This window comes from Pelodiscus sinensis, chromosome 3 (genome assembly GCF_052426305.1).
Source record: "Pelodiscus sinensis isolate ZL-2025 chromosome 3, ASM5242630v1, whole genome shotgun sequence".
In the NCBI taxonomy this organism is placed as follows: domain Eukaryota; kingdom Metazoa; phylum Chordata; order Testudines; family Trionychidae; genus Pelodiscus; species Pelodiscus sinensis.
The window spans coordinates 185,709,478-185,727,844 of NC_143054.1; the positions used below are offsets into that span (position 1 = coordinate 185,709,478).

At 38.9% G+C, this 18,367-nt stretch overlaps 1 long non-coding RNA gene across 1 annotated transcript in view; it reads right to left on the reverse strand.

Moving 5' to 3' along the window:
• Positions 1-18,367, reverse strand: part of LOC106731379 (uncharacterized) — a 306,122-nt gene that overhangs the window by 252,163 nt on the left and 35,592 nt on the right. The window contains exons 2-3 of the long non-coding RNA XR_016349289.1: positions 9,488-9,627; positions 7,313-7,409 (exon numbers count right to left, since the gene is read on the reverse strand). This is a non-coding gene — a long non-coding RNA (uncharacterized LOC106731379). The remainder of the gene's footprint in view (positions 1-7,312; positions 7,410-9,487; positions 9,628-18,367) is intronic.

Here is an 18,367-nt window from a genome sequence, read left to right on the forward strand (position 1 = left end):
ACATTAGCATCCCTTTTCCGGAAAGGGATGGCAATGTAGACGTAGCCCCACTGCTTACTGGGCTCTTAGAAGACATTTAGGGGTAAATTAGAGCTAAGTAACAGCACAGAACACTGAGAGTCAGGACTGGCGGCTGTAAACAAACTTTATGGGACCATGGGCAACTTGGCAACACCCATAATAAGTAGACATCCAGCTAACTAAAATCATGCTGGACCACGGATGTTGTTGGACCAGAGAGTGTGGAACTGGAGAGGTTCAATCTGTATTCTTTTTGAAAATGATAACAGGGAATTAATACTTTGTTGTGACCCCAGAACCCCAGCACATTGGTGCTGTACAACCACAGAACAAAAAAGATGCACTCTGCCCCCTGGCTTACAAGCTCAGTTATGTGCTTTTCTACAGCTACATGCAGACTATGGGGAAGAAATTTATCTACTCTGCTATTATGATTAACTGTATTCCTTTAGCATATTGTGTATCTATCCAAGGTCAGAACTCAATTGTAACAGATATTGTACAAATACAGTCCCAGTTCCAAAATTTTTACAATCTAAATAGCTCAAGATTATCAACCTTGTTTTACTATTGGGAAACTTAGGCATTAAGAAAAGGGAATAAATGATTTGCCCACAGTCATAGAATAAACTGGTAGCAGAGTCAGGAACAAAACCATCATCTTCAGAGACCCAATTCCACATCTTAACTATAAAACTGTCTTCTCTTACACGGGAATTTTGTGATTACAACCTAAGCATTCAAATCATACTGAATGTAAGGATCTGGTGACAAAGTTCGTTAGGCTCCTGTGAACACTCCAGATCATGAGCTGGAAAACAAATCCTGACTCTCATTTTATACCAGAAACTCATCGGTATTTGAATTTTATCATTTATTTTATAGTTATAAGGCCTGGGAAAATTTGGTCGGCTATTCCGTTTTATTTAGGTCAGATGTTAAACAAGTTTTAACAGGCAGGGAAATATGTATAACAAACTATTATTTAATGCCCAAGTGGAAACCATGCAAAAGGTTAATCTTTTGTTCTTTAAGAGTCAGCATGTGAAGAGTTCCCTGCAACATTTTTTGTGATCTCCTTTGTTCGCATGCAATTAAAAGTAATGAATAGCCTTTTATTTTTCTGAGTTTCAGTTGCAGAATGTGCATGCTATGATTAAAAGGAAAACAAGAGCACAGAAATAGCAAGATGCTATATAACACACAGCCCTTCATCACTTGCATTGATGCACAGTGTTACAAATTTTATCTAATCAACTGACGTTTTTAGTAGTGGAGAATTCAACAAGAATAACAATGTGGTGACAATTTAGGAGGTTTTTTCCTTCATAAAAACACTGTCTTCTGTTTGGTCTAGATTCAGGTCAAGACATTTCACTAATTTGCTAGTCATTAAAAAGATATTTTTATACCCAGCCTGTAATATTATACTCTTCAGTGATTATGATAGCTCCCAACAGAATTCCAGACTTGAAAATGAAGGCTGGGAAGCTGAGCTGCAATTATGATACTTTAAATAATTCCACAAAAGTAGAACCACTGTTAAATAATTTATAGTCTTTGATCTTGTCACAGATCTACTGAAATCTTCACATCACTCAAGCTAAATATTTTCAAACAGAAATGGGATAGGTTACTTTTCCCCCCTCTTCTGCCACTGCAGCTGCTCAGGAAATAAAGGTTCCAGGGGCCAAATTCTTATTCATGCTGGTGTAAGTTACTTCAGTGCCACTCTGATCAGAATTTTGCTCTGAATGTTTAACGTTTTCAGTAACTGGGCTTTGCTAATCACTTTTTCGAAAGAATGAAAAAGAAATCTGAATCACATGTTTCTAATACTTAACAAAATCTTGAAAATACTACTTTTTCACTATGATATTTCTTTGCCTGTTTATACTACAAACATTATGGCCGCATCTAGACTGGCATGATTTTGCGGAAATACTTTTAACGGAAAAGTTTTTCCGTTAAAAGTATTCCACAAAAGAGCGTCTAGATTGGCATGAATGCTTTTGCACAAAAGCATCCATGCCCAGTATAGATGCGCTTTTGCACAAGAAAACTCCGATGGCCATTTTAGCCATCGGGCTTTCTTGCGCAAAAAATTAAGGTGCCTGTCTACACTGGCCCTCTTGCGCAAGTATTCTTGCACAAGAGGGCTTACCCCGAGCACAAGAAGCACTGATTTTGTACAATACAAAGTCAGTGCTCTTGCGTAAATTCAAGCAGCCAGTGTAGACAGTTGGCAAGATTTTGCGCAAAAGCAGGCGCTTTTGCGCAAAACCTTGCCAGTCTACGCACCCTATATGTACTACAAAGGAGACTAAGCATCAGACAAATGAAAATACAATTCATGCTAATCTTTGTAGTGGCACCTTTATTCGTGGTGTGGTAGTCAGAGTCTGACCCAGCATTACCCAGTTCTGAATGGGGAATATTCATTGTTAGAATCAAAGGCATTGGGCCAAAAATATCTGGTGTAACTCCACTGAAATCAACAGAGTTGCACAAGGGGGAGGTGTTGCCTTATTCAGACTGATTCAGAAGTACATATTCAGCATTTCATGCTGAGTGGATAAGAACCGGGTCTGGCATATAATAGACTTGGGCTCTATTCTCAGCTTTTCTTGGGGTAATGCTGCACAACGTCTTTGTTATTTTATTTGTGAAGTGATACTTCACAGTTATCTGAGGGAGTCAAGGCCTGAAATACACAGAAAGAAAGACAGCTAGCAGCAGAAGTGAGACCAAATCTCCTGGCTCGCAGCTGAATGCACTTTCTCTTAGGTGAGGGTATATGGATCCGGAGTCACCTTGACAAAGCTGCATAGCAGACAAGCAGTGGTGGGCAACTTGTGTCCGGGAATAGTTGAACTATGGCCAAGGGGAGCTGGGTGGAGTCATCCCTGTGGTCTGTCAACTTCAGCAACATGTGTCTCTCAACCTGCCAGCAGATTACCTTGATGGGCTACAAATTGCCCACCCCCAACAAACAGTCTAATTCAACTGAAAAGTGGTCTCTCAAGTGAAATCTGGTACACAGAGCTGGTTAAATTTTTCCAGATTGATTTTTGATGTTTTCATTGAAAATTTGATATCAGACAGAACCTATGGTGCTCCCCCTGGAAAAATATCCTTCTTTTCCTACAGGCTTTTTGCCCAAAGGGATTGACATCTTCTGATGATCAAAAAATGTTGTCAAAAAGTTCAAATAGACATTTTCTGAAAAACAATTTAAAAGAGTAGCATTGATTTTAAAATGGCAGTGGAATTTTTCAACTATTTTGCTACAAGCTGTACATCCCAGCCTTGTATTGGTATTGTGTAGGTGAATTTATTTATTACGATGAGGTTCAAAGGATATGTCTAAACAGCAGCTTCACAGTATAGACAGACAAGCATTAGTTCAGCTTCACCTGGCATGCTAAGAATAACAGTGTGGTCACGGCAGCCAGGCAGCAGCTCAAGCAGTCCAGGTGAGTACATACCCTGTGGGGATCAAGTGGGATTGTATCTGGATGGCTAGCCCAATCCACTACCCATGCCACCTCTGCCAAACAGAGCTAGTACACCTGCCTACCCACACTGAGAAGTGCCCTTCCAGCTGTTTCACAGATATACCCACAGAGACTCAAGTGGCATGAGCTATAAAAGTTGATAGCCAAGCTTAGACAATATATTTTCAATTTTAACTCACAGTGCTACACCTTAAAATCTTGTCTTTCAAAAACACTTAAGTATCTGTTGAAATGCAGTGGCTGCTCATTCCATGGCACATTCCCTTCTAGGTTTGATGCCATGAATGAGTGATCTACCTTCTTAACCTCCTATAAGGCAGATACAACTTTACATTTCACCATAAAACATTTTCTTGCAACAGATCTGAATAGGGACTAACTAGCCAGCCCCAACCTTGCTCCCTTCCCTTTCAGCAATTACTTCCTTAGCTCCTCCCTCACATGCTCACCTCACTGTCTTCCAAATAGCTGTGCCTTTTTGCACGTCTTACTACCTGTGTACATATTGAGCCTCATGTTTCACCAGATAAGCACTTTGCCCCTTGTATTTATCTATTTACCTATGCAGAGAATACTGTCTGTGCTACTGGACAGCAAGCTCAGTGGGCCAGTAAGAATCACAGTGCCATTCCCCAATTTGACTCTGACCTGGAACTTGAATGCATTATTGTTGAATCGCTTGGATAGCTAAGTGCCTACTACTTTCTCAACTGAGACTATTAATGTTGATTTCTATACACAAAGGGCAGAAGAATAAGAGGTTATCTGCATTTCATACATGAAATACCAGCCACACAGAATCATTCTGATCTTCCACTTTGACATCCCCACAGTGTGGAATGGGATGTGTGTTTTGTGAACGTGTATGCATAAAATTTAATCAAGACAATAAAAATCCCTACTGTGTAGTTATTAATTCTTTTAAATTAAAGGTAAGCAGAATTGCTAGCAGATTTTTTACATACATTTCAATAGAGAGTGCATAATATATAGAGGATACAGAATACAGCAGAGTTGGATGGATAGAAGTATGAGCTACAATAAGTATTGGTACTGTAAAAAAGGTTATATATAATTATCTAGTTTTTAATCACTTCCTTGGACATGCTTCATGTTTCCATGCTAACCTCAGATAGGTAGTAAGTCTTTCTATTTCTCTGAACTCTTTTATTTTTGTGAATCTCATTTCTAATTCACATATTTGTTTTTAAAACTATAGTGAAAAAACATTATTGGCTGAAGTTACAAGAAGGCTACGTCTACACTGGCCCCTTTTCCGGAAGGGGCATGTAAATTTCACGAGTCGTCGTAGGGAAATCCGTGGGGGATTTAAATATCCCCCGCGGCATTTAAATAAAAATGTCCGCCGCTTTTTTCCGGCTTTTAAAAAAGCCGGAAAAGAGCGTCTAGACTGGCCCCGATCCTCCGGAAAAAGCGCCCTTTTCCGGAGGCTCTTATTCCTAGGAGCGCTTTTTCCGGAGGATCGGGGCCAGTCTAGACGCTCTTTTCCGGCTTTTTTAAAAGCCGGAAAAAAGCGGCGGACATTTTTATTTAAATGCCGCAGGGGATATTTAAATCCCCCGCGGATTTCCCTACGACGACTCGTGAAATTTACATGCCCCTTCCGGAAAAGGGGCCAGTGTAGACGTAGCCGAACTGTATAGAGATGACAATCTGTTTAATTTCAGTAAGTCAGGAAAGAATCAACAGGGTTTCACACATGATTTAAAAAAAGGCGACCTACAAATGAAAATAAAATTGGGCTTGTGGTCTTTTTTGCTCCTTTATATATGAAGAACGTTTGAAAGTTTGGGAGAAAGTGATATTCTTCTACTTCTTGTTTTATATTAGGATTGAGATCTGGCATGTCTAGAAGAGACTTACCAAAATGGCAAGATCAAAATGGCCCAAAGAGTGAAAATTGCTCATTTGACAAAGAAAAGGAATTTGGATCAGACTCTAAACTTTAAATTCAGTTAATATCTCTTTAACTTCAATCACTAATCAACCTTCTGGATAGACAAATCTTTGTAAAACTGAGATTTTCTTAATAATTCAGAAGCAAAGAAACAAAACAAGAAGGAAAAGAGCCTACTGTTAAAAGCAAGCACACATTCAATTCTCACCACATCATTTGCAGGCTTCCTTTATAGTCAATGAGAATAACTCATGTATCCAATTTGAGGCTGACCTTTATTAGATTGTTTCCCACATATGTCTATACTTTTTATTAATCATTTGTATACTAGTACCACTTAGCAGTCCCATTTAGGGACAAATATGGGCAGATATTTAACAGCAGTCTCAAATACTATATTTGTTATAAATAAGAAACATACAAACAGACCTTAAATCAAGGGCTCTGCTATAATGGACCTGGCTCTGGAAAGTTGTAGATGTTCTTACATTTGAATGAGTGCTGTCCTCCTGCTGCCTGAAGGGAGTTTTGATCCAGGAGATTTGATACAGAACTAGCTATAATATAGCTAAGAGGTCTATCTATATAACAAGGCCTTTGGGGGATTAACACACAGTGACAATGCATATTTATTTGTTTTTTGTGCAAAGCTGAACTTTAAAGTTTTATTTTGTCTCACATATTATACAAGATAGCTAATCAATGTCTTTTGATAACTAGTATTCAAGAATGTAACTAGCTTTGTTCAGAGTATCATTACTTAAAATATAGTTCTTCCTAGGTGCATTTGTATTTACTAAAACATATAGGATTTCATGCACCTTCTATCATACAAACACTTTCTCGTCACATTATATAGCAGTGATATCTGAATTATACCAATTCTGTGCCCCTTTTTTTTTGCAAAAGGTACTAAAATATACTCTAATATAATGATACAGAACATTGTATATTTGGTAGAAAATGAAATGATAAAAATAAAGGCCTATATTTTCAAAAAATGTGAGAAGTTGTATGTTCTGATTTACGTATGCAATCATAGTAATTAAAATCACAAATTAGGCAAGAAAATGCATGTCTGTTTCGCTGAAAAGTTAGGCAAAAATTGTAAACTAAATTTATCAATGGTGTCATCCCAGGTTTAGACATAATAAGTAAATCATAGAGCACTTAGCTAGGACTTAATCATAAAATTAGGGTTTCTAGGTGATACAGTAATACAGATAATAAAAAATATAATAAAATCATTCACTATGATAGAAATTTGATTGCTGTTATGTAACCTATTCCATCTGACTCCCAATGTATGATTATTCCCTATGGAATATTTTCTACTGCTTTACCCAATCCAACATTAAATCAACAATATAATAGCTTTCCCCTCCCCACTTCCTTTTAGAAGCGTTCAACAAGCTATATAGATCTCACAAACATAGTCCCTATGAAAACAATGACTGTCTTGTGGAACAACTGGGTTAGTGGCTTTTTGGGTCAACAAACATACAGTAATATTACACCAACTTTCTCCCACTCAAACTTCACTAGCACATTTTCAGTTCCACTCACTGGTCTCTTTGTCTATCATTCTCTCATCAGCTCATATTTCACACATCTTAATACCCTATACTAGCCCTTACGTGTTCCAAACAGTCCCATTGACACACTTCTATTCAAAAAAGATACCAGTTTAGAAACACCTAGAGGGCTTCAGACACTTTATTTCAGTAAAGTTTAATTTCTTCTTATTCCACACACAGAAACCTCTAAGTCATTAAGATAAATTCAAATAGGAGAGACTAGTAAGATCCTGGGTATATTCTATTTGCAATTAGACATTCATTCTTACCAAACTTACCACTGCTGAGTTGGGTCTTCCTCAAGGATTTGGTCTTGTGTGAAGACATTTCTTCTCAACCATGGGCTCCAGCGGATACACCTTCTCCTTTACAATGCTCGTATTAACAAAGAACATTATTTTTTTAAAGTTCATATCACTTTTGAAGTTTCTTCTGTTAAAAAGTGAATTGAGGTAGATTATTTGCAGGTATAAATCGCTGTAGCTCAACTGAAGTCCATGTCAGCTGATTACACCCAAGGATTGGTCCCAGAGCATTTAGATGTGTAGGGTGTTGGAGAAAAACCCACTGATAACATATCTGACCAGCACTCACTTCTCATTTGCTACTAGCTCTAGTTTAGAGGCCTAATATTTAAGACCATCAATGGACTATGACATGGCATCTGCTAAGCTAATCAGGGATGTAAAGCTATTTATGTCCAGGATAAAACTTTTGGGACCCAAGCACAAGATATTCTCAGTGGGGCATCAGATGTCAACTCCCATCCTAATGGATGATGTAATGTGTTTAAGACAAGAGGCAGAACAAATACAATCTTAAATGAGATATTGTATGTATATGGATGAATACAGTATTTAGACATGCCTTCCCTGGATTTAGCAGCTTACATATTTTAGATTTTTCTACATTTAACGCAGTTGAACCCCAGAAACAATATTCTAAATATTATATTAATTACAAAAACATTATATGATGGGTACATTAAAATGCTCGTAATATAGAAAGTAACCTCAATCACTGGAAGATTGGGCCCTTGCTCATTTGAATCTGACAGTTCTCTGCTTTCCCCCTCATTTACCAATTCAGTCCAAACCAGATCAGTTCAACTACATTCTGGCAATCTGACATGGATGGAGAATGGGTGCCCACATCGCTTACAAGCCTGCAAATGCCCAATGTTCACCACTATTCCAGCTATTCCAGACATGTTCAGCCCATTTCTATTTGTAACATCTTCAGAGTCTCAGAGGTTTGTGACCAGCTGAGAATGCACTGTGTTCTCGTCATCCTGACTGCTGACTAGATTTATGTCTTTTAAAGCAACCCTTGCATCTATTGAAACAAAGAATGTAACGAGTGGGATTAGCTTGGATGTTGACTTTGGATACCATGTACCCTACTCTCCATTCAGTGTTTGGCTGGAAGTGAAGCAGCAATATCATATAACAAACCTACCACATAAATAAATGCTGTTTCCCATTCTTCATGCAGTTAAATCTTTGGTAGTTGACCTGCTTAGGCTAAAACATCTATTCAGATAATAAAACCCAGCCAGCATGTAATAAAATGCTTTAATCCACAGTCCACACATAAACCTTCACTCGAAAAAATGATGATTACAAACTGGAGTTTAAAACTTTTCCTTAGCTGGGGAACCAAAATCCCATTAGCACAGAGCCATATTTGAATTGTGAATTTTGTCTGGGAAAAGTATAAAACCCAGGGCATAATATCTACAGATGTAAAATATTGCTAAACACAGTCTAAGATATTAACTGCTAGTGTGAACTCCTGTGAAATGGTTTTTCTAAGGGGTGAGTTGTATAACTTGGTTTGTACAACCTTACCTACGTGAATAAATGCTACATTTGTAAATTAGATTTACGTACTGCTATATTGTTGCATTTTCAGGGAGTTTATGATGTGGGTTTTCTACATCATTTAACAAGTGTAGAAATACAAGGACATTTGTCTAACAATTTTATAGTCTCCTTAATAACTTGTTAACAATGTTACAGTATATTACACAATGAGATTTAACTAAAAAGAAAGGTGTTCTTATCTCATTGCTAATCAAAGAATTTATCCAAATCATTTTTATTAACATTAATTTAAATGACAAATCTCCCATGCATTGACCACCAAAGGGTTTCACAGGGACCAGTTAATTTAAAATGATCTAAAGTCCTTCATGTTATTCAGAGACATGGCCCTTACACACAGGTCCAAACAAGCTATTTAATAAAAGATTTTTTTTCGACAATAAATAATCTTAAACCTTGTGGCAAGCAAGGACTAGTATTCCAACAGCATAAAGGGATATAAAAGATGAAAGTAATATGCAGTATGTTAATTTGGAATGATCAAAGCTTTTCATTAGCAACCAGTGGATGGCAAATAATTGTATTAAGATGTATTATCCAGAAATAATATCAGAGCAATTCCCTTACCTGGGTGCAATTTTGTACTGATTGACTGTGAGTGAGCACCTCCAATGATGGATTTATACTGAACCTCTTCCATTTAGTACTTCAGGCTTTGGGAAAATTTTCTTGCATACCGTTAAAGGTTCCATGAAGCCCAGCTGCTCCTAGATCATATTCAGAGAGCAAAGGTATAGGATCATTATCCATTTGGAAACATATGTGACACGGTGAACTGGGTTTTTTTTAACCTCATATTATCAAATGACCATGCTTCTCTATGCTTACATTTAAAATGTACAAGCAAGTACCACATATACTTTACTTAACTCTCATATATTTATACACACATATTCATGCCTCTCCATCATTAGCTGAGATCACTGTTCTGCAGATAATGCCCATGGCCAGACATGAAACGATTTGCAGAATAATCCAAATACTGCTGTGCAAGTAGAAGTTTGATTAATACAGTCCATAACATAAGAGGTATGAATTAATAATGTCACTCTGATGATATTCTCGAGAATCCTGAGTTAAATTGCAAGCCAGCAATAGCTTTAATTATGTACAATTTACCACATTTACCTGGGACATTATTTGCCCAGGTCATTACAACTACAACTTCCACCAAGTCTAACACCTGACCCTCTCCCTCCCCCCACAAATAAAGAGGATGATTTAAGCATCTTCACTCAAAAAAACCAGACAATTCATATAAACTAATCACCCATTTGCATACATTTGGACAATTTGCCTGACTATAAGGCATCTGCACGTTTATGTTCATTCCACTGACATCTGGAGTGCTATAAATGCAAACCTTGCCTTTTAAAAGAAATGTTGGTGATAACATTGATCAACTGAATCAGAGTCAAATCTGAACCCTCTTAAATATCTTAAGGCTGTGGGACATCCAAAATTAACCCAAAAGTTAACAGTTCTGAATAGAATACTGGTGGTGTTTTGGTAAGACATGAAAAGAAGTTATATTAGGGTCAGACAGACAGAAGTCCATGAGGAAAACATCAGCAATGAACGGCAGAAGGCATGTATAAATGGTTGTAGTTAAGAAAAGAGCTTCCTTGGCAAATTAAATATAGGAGTTTTTAATTATGAATTTTTAAAAATTATACTAGCAGCAAAGAGAATTCTCACAATGGTATCAGTCCGTCACTAGATGAAAACGATAAAATAATCAATAAGGATACGGATGAGGAAGAAATGTTCAATAAATATTTCTGTTCTTTATTTGAGGAAAAAAGATGATGTACTTTCATCATATGAGGATGATTGCACTCTTCCCAGTCCACTGGTATCACAGAATGTTTAACAGCAGTTACTAAAGATAAACATTTTAAAATCAGTAGGTCTGGATTAATTACATCCAAGAGTTTTTAAAGAGCTGACTGAGGTACTTACTGGACTATTAATGTTGCTTTTTCAGCATATCTTGGACACTGGGAAAGTTACAGAAGACTGCAAGAAAGCAAATGTTGTCACAATAATTAAAAAGGACAAATGGGATGGCCCACGTATAGTCCTGCAGTCTAACTTTGACCCCAGGAGTGGCTGATAGGGACCCAATTAACAATTATATTACTCTATTTTAATTCTTTATCATATGCATTATAATATAATAATCCTAATATGATTAATGTCCATCAACATGGGTTTTGGGGAAATAGATGTTGTCAAACTAACTTGATGGAGACAAAGAAGATTAAGTAAGATCTTTTACTGGACCAACTTCTGTTGGTGGAAAACATAAGCTTTCATGCTACATAAAGCTCTTGATATCCTTTTTTAAATGATCTTACAAATTCAGTTGTTATAGATAATAGTAACAGACATCCGTAAGGCACTTGATGTGGTACCACATGACAATTTGATTAAAAAACTCAATGTAAAATGAAGATGGCACACACTAAAATACTAAAAGTTGTCTAATAGGCCTCAAAACATAACTGTATACTGAGAATCATCATCTGGCACGTGTATTTCTAATAAGGTCCCACAGGGGTCAACAGGGATCAGTTTTTGGCCCTATGCCATTTATCATTTTTTATCAATGACTAGAAGAAAACAAAATAATCACTGATAAAGTTCACAGGTAACAAAAAAAATCTGAGAAGCAGGTAATCATGAAGATACACTGATACAGATCAACCTGGGTAAATCTGGCAGAAGCAAACAACATACATTTGAATATATCTAAATGTAAATGTATATATTTAGGAAAAAAGAACGTAGGCCATACTTACACAGTGTGGGGCACTATCCTGGAAAATAGTGACAGGAAAAGATTGGGACATTGTGGAGGGTAGTCAACGGAACACGAGTTCCTAGTGTGATGCTGTGGCCAAAAGAACTAATGTGACCCGTGGCACAAAGAGGGTGTTATATTTCTGGAGCCAGCAGAGAAGGAGATAGACACAGAGGGAGCTGATGGAAATATAGCTGTCTGCTGCGGTGGCTTTATTACTCCGGGTGCAAAACTGAAAGTGAGACTTTGCAATGGGGGAAGGGAGAGTATAGAGTCCCCTGAACATTTAAAGGATAAGACATCACATGTCTCCACCATGCTTTAAAAAACTTTTTAAACCCATATACATTATTGTTTACATGACGAACAGAACACATTTTATAAACTAACTAAAAGCTGCAGGTGGGGTAATTCAGACTCTTAAATAGCAAGAAGTTATTCTGCCTGGAATAGCAACTCAGTAATCAAGCAATTTACAGGTTCAGGCACACAACTGGTTTACACACTCTCTTGGGATAATGTGACAATGGTGTTACAGCAGTGTCCAGAACAACAGGAACAGTTGGTGGTAGTGAATCAACTGGATTTGGTACCACAGTTTCTTCCACCAAGTCATCAAAACTAGGACTTGTAATGAAAGGAGGTTTGATTGAAGGAACAGAAGGTTCCTCCTGGCACATCCTCAGACTCTGGTATTAGTTGAGGCTGCAACTGGTCTGTATTTAATTTCACATAATATCATTGGATAGTTTTACCACAAACAACCTCTCCTCCCACCGTGGATTTTACAAGTTCACCAGGTATGCATTTCACTCCACAACTCTGATTGTGAGTCCACACTGTCTTCAACTTGAAAAAAAACGATGACAAGACTCATGTTGCCAATAAATCTGCAAGGCTTTTGATTTGGATGCATGTACGGCAATATCAGGACCCAGCAGGTCCCAAAAGATATGCAAATATTGCTTCACGAGTGGCAGATAACTCCTGGTAGCTGCAGATGAAGGATTCCTTTAGACAAGCAAGAAATTGTCCAATTTCTGCTGATACTCAGAATAAACACGTGAAGTGTTTCTACAAAACGTTCTACTAAACCACTTATAAAGGGATGGTAAGGAGCTGAGCACAGGCCAGCTGATGGGAGACAGGAGGCAAAAGGGGCAACTGCCCCGGGCTCCCAGCTGCCACTCTTACTAATGCAGCAGTAGTGGCACCCAGAGCCCTGGACCCTTTAAATCACCGCCAGAGTGCTCTGTAGTGTGCTCCAGGAAGCAGTGAGGGCTGGGGGTGCACTGCAGTCCAAGTAGCACCGAGGGCTGGCTGCTCCCAGCCTCACCCCTTTTGCTTAAGAGCACCACTTCTCAGAGCATGGAGCCAGCCTTCCCCCACCTTGCCCAGGGGTCCAATGAGGCTATTGGCTCTGAGTATAATAAGTGCTGAATTCTGTTTGGAGCTAGGAACTGCTGAAATTCTTCAGAGCAGAATTGAGATCTATTGTAATTCACTAACTAGAACAATAAACCAAACAGGCTACACAAAGTACAAAGATGACCAATGGTCTTGGGAGCTGTAGTGCAGAAATCACTGAAAACTTCTGGTCATTTTGAATAGGCTTGTAACAGGTCATGTAAAGGTTCCAATATTGTCACCAGATTAAGCAGAAATTTAACATCACCATTAAGCAGACTAACATGGCTACGTCTCTCTTAGAATGAATGTAACTGTGACATATAGGCTGGTCATGGTGCTTGAAACACTGCCTTCTCTTGCTCTGGCAATTTTTTAAAGCCTGTCACATCAATTACATGTCCAAGATATTCAACTGAAGAAGTGAAAAACTCATATTTATATCATGATAATTTTCAGCCCATAGCCTTCCAAACAATGCAAGACATCATTGACATTTTGAAGATGGTCTTGATCCTTTCCCTTTAAACATGCTTTTTCCTTTTGTTTTGTAGTTTGAGAAGATAGATTAAGAGTCTCATCAAAACCAGTATGATCCTTTCTGATGTATAAACATGTTCTCTCTCTTCATTCTTGTAGCCCAGGAGACCAGACAAGTATGGAACTGCTCTATTTTGTTATGTCTCTTGCTTATCCTCATTGGCTCTGTATAACATATCTTCAGGGTCAAATTACTTGTAATCTCTATGGGTATGTCTACACTACCCTCCTAGTTCGAACTAGGAGGGTAATGTAGGCATACCGCACTTGCAAATGAAGCCCGGGATTTGAATTTCCCGGGCTTCATTTGCATAAACTGGGCGCCGCCATTTTTAAATCCCTGCTCGTTCGAACCCCGTGCCGCATGGCTACACGCGGCACAGACTAGGTAGTTCGGACTAGGAAGCCTAGTCCGAACTATCTAGTCCGTGCCGCGTGTAGCCGCGCGGCACGGGGTTCGAACGAGCAGGGATTTAAAAATGGCGGCGCCCAGTTTATGCAAATGAAACCCGGGAAATTGAAATCCTGGGCTTCATTTGCAAGTGCGGTATGCCTACATTACCCCGCTAGTTCGAACTAGCGGGGTACTGTAGACATACCCTATTACCTGTTAGGTTGTAGCATAGGAATGTGTTGATTTAATTAGAAATTCTGTAAATAGTAATTGGGGTGGGTATAATTGTATTCATTATTTGCTTATTAATATTTATTTTATGGGAGTTAACATTACTAAATAAGGATTTAGGAAAAATAGACATAGACTATTTTAACATACTAAAATAGATAAAAGGGTATAATCATCACCAGGTTGTTGCCACTCGGACATTGTGTTGTGTAAACATCCATGGGCAATAAAGCAGTTCCTTTTACCCCATCCGCTCCTGGGTCGCCTGTTTCTTCTCTAACAGAGGTCATCCAAATAGTCCTGAACTCTGTTCAGTCCCTTCAGTATCTCACTGAGGATTTCTAGAATAGGGCAAGTGTCAAACCTATTTTAACAAAACAAGCCTTTTTGCATGTTGCTGGTGAGATATTTGTGAGATGCAAGATCAATCTCCATTTGTAGACATGCATTGAGCAAATCCAATTTACTAAACCACTGTGCACTGCTAACAGTAGCAAACAATTCTTCACTGCGAGACAGCAGATACTGGTCTGCAATAAAACTGGGATTCTGTGTGACTGATATCTGCACACATTCAGACTGACCCATCCTTCTTGATCACTGATTCAATGGATGTAGCCCATTCACTGTGTGAAACAGGTGACAAGACTCTTATTATCACCGAACAATCCAAATCAGCTTCCCCAGGGGCTTCAGAGCATAAGGCAATATGAACTTGCAATATTTTGGCTGGATATCAGACTTAACAATGAGTTTCCCAGACACTTTGCTCATCTGTACAAGCTCTTTTTTTTAATACTTTGGAGTCTTTGTCCATTGTTTCTTTGAGATTTAGAGGTGCTTTTGTGATTGCCTTGATCTCAGTCCAATTCACCATGAGTTTTTCAAACCAAGATCTGCCAGTGATCAGGCATATCTGAACTTTCAAGTGGAGTATCCCCTTAGAGGTGAACTTTCTCCAGTATACATTTTCTGATAGGGTGCGTGATAGCAGTGTCACTAGAGTTCTTGTCATTATTTTAATATTAGGAATTCCCAACTTCCATCCTTCCTTAGATTCAGTTTACATGGATGTCATCCGAGACATGCAGTTACTCTGTGTTGCTGGTTGCTGAGTTGTGCGATTGATAGGCCACAACAATGCGTCCTTTCTGCAAATAATCTGATGTTCCCAGCAATCTTCGCTCAGAGTCTGCAGTTTGTGCACAACGGCCCCACAGAAGTTCCTTACATTCCCATGAAATACTGCCAGCTCGATTCCACGAGTGAACTTCTGAGTTCACAACAAATTCCAGTGAATCTCTCTCTGCAGTCTCCATTGCAATTGTTACTTCAACAGCTTTCCTGAATGTAAATGCTGATACAGCCAATAACTTCTTCCAGATCTCATCAATGCATAATCCAGAAATTATGATCTACATGGTCATGCTGTGCATCGCTTAACGTTTCTCTGAACTGGCAATGCTCTGACAACATCCTTACATAACAAATTGCACCCCTCGACTTTCCACTTCCCTGATGTCGCTGATGGAACCAGCAGACTATTACCATGGATGAGGGTAAGAGAAAAATTGCAGTAATTGTGGCATACGCAGTAGTTGCAGGCAAAGCTGGAGACAACAGGTCATGCAGTCATCCATATGCCTTCAGCCCCATCTCTGCCAGCAAAGTTGAAACTCATTGTCCATCTGGAATAGAGTTGCAAGCTACCATTTGCTTAAAACTTTCGAGATACATCACCCATCATTTGCCATTTTTACCAAACTTTCCAACAGTAGCCTACAAGGTGCCATTTGTCTCTGCTCCTGTTCAGCCTCACACCTCCTGGATGCCTTTCCACAGGGAAAATCTTTTTTGTGGCTGCTCTCTGTGCTTGATCACTTTCTGCTGGCTGCGTGCTTACACACTCCTTTGGCTATAGTTCAGCTCCCTCTGTTGCCTACACACCTGCCTGCTTGCACAAGGTCAGTCAAGATGGCTGCTTGATTCCACTTCATGCCTCCATTTGAAAAGTGCTAGCAGAATTCTTACCCTTAAATCCATCTTCATTTGCCTATTTCCTTCTCTCGAGCTGTCTGACTCATGTTGTCCCAGCAGCAAAAGGGAGCAACAGCCTGCCTGCTACCACCTGTGTCTCTAAGTGAACTTAATCCTTTATTTTTATTGTGTTATTTGCTTATTCCTTTTTCTTCTTCAGTGGGAGCACTGGATATTTGTGGGACTTACATTCCTCATCACCAAAAGTTCTATTTCTGGCTCCAGCAAAGAAGGAAATAGATACAGAGGGAGCTGATGGAAAGTGGTCTGCCGTGGTGGCTTTGTTGTTCTGGCTGCAAAACTGAAAGCAACATGAAAGTGAGGCTTTGTGCTGGGAAGTGGGGAAGAATGTGCAGAACATTGAAAGGAACATTGAAAGGAATTAAAACCTCACACAGGGGTATCTTGAATAGGAGTAGAGAGTTTACTATCCTGCTGTGTTTGGCACAGTGCAACCATGGATGGAATAGGGTGTCCAGTTCTGGTGTCCGTAATTAAAGAAGGGGGCTGAAAAACAGGCATGGGTGCATAGAAGACCCATGACAATGATTAAAGGGCTAGATTAAAGGGATAGATTCTAGAAGTTTCATCTGCTTATCTTAACAAAGAGAAAGTTAACGATGACTTGATTACAATGTAAGTAATTATTTGGGGAGTATCTGATAATGGGCTCTTCAATTTAGCAGAGAAAAATATAACGTGATCTAGTGGCTAAAAGTGGAAGCATGACAAATTCAGATTGGAAATAATCAGTAATTTTTTTAACAGTGAGAGTAATTAATCATTGGAATAATTTACCAAGGATTGTGAAGGATTCTCCATCACTGAACGCTTTTATATCAAGATTCAATGTTCTTCTAAAGGATCTGCTCTAGGAATGATTTGGGGGAAGTTTTAAGACCTCATACAGGAGATCAGACTAGAATCCTAGATTATCACAGTGTCTCTTCCAGCCTTGGAACCTGTTAATCTAATGAAGGCCAATGGGCCAGGGGAAATGAAGCGTCTTGATCTGATACAGTTTACAAATGCTGAATGACTTCTGCTGGAAAGGCACTGAATGGCTGGACCCAAATGTAGTGTACAGGAACCTGATTGTAAACCCCATCAAAACACATGAAATGTAACCCAAATTTCCAATTGTAATTGAAAAACGTTAAGGTTCATGAAATTTGGCTACCCCTAAAAGTTTTAAAAGTCTGGTAGGGACACAAGTTCTTGATTCTTATCCTGCTAATTTTTTCTGAGATTCCCAAGGAAAGTTTGTATAATATTAGACAGTTTGTTCTTTCATTCTTCAGTTAGCATGAAATATATTTTTCTCTCCTCAGGGATACAGAGAAAATAGGGGGGGGGGGGAGAAAAATAGAACTATTTTGTGAATGATCATCACTTACTAATTCAAGAAGCAAAAGAATCCACCTAAGAGTTCTTTTCAGGATATATGTTTATTTTGTGCTTTTATAGTAATTGTGTTAATCCAATAGTCATGCTAGATGGCAAAGTGTTACCAAGAGTGTTGGAAGAATGTACACTGGGCTATGTGTTTGCACGGGAAGAAAGCTGAAAGCGCAGTTTAAATAAAGATGTGGGCTTTGGATGATGAAGAATATTTATCCAGGATATATTTCCTGCATGGTGACATATGGGGCATCCATTGAAACCTAACGATGTGTTAAGCTCAAGGAATGGTTTAGCCCTACCTCTCCATCCACAGCCTGGAAGGGACAGCTGCTATAAGAGGGTATATCTACACTACCACCCTAGTTTGAACTAGGGTGGTTAATGTAGTCATTCAAAGTTGCAAATGAAGCCCGGGATTTAAATATCCCGGGCTTCATTTGCATCTTGCCGGGCGCCGCCATTTTTAAATCCCCGGTAGTTCGGACTCCGTGCCCGCGGCTACACGCGGCACAGAGTAGGTAGTTCGAATTAGGCTTTCTAATTCGAACTACCAGTACACCTCGTTAGAAAGCCTAATTCGAACTACCTACTCTGTGCCGCATGTAGCCGCGGGCACGGAGTCCGAACT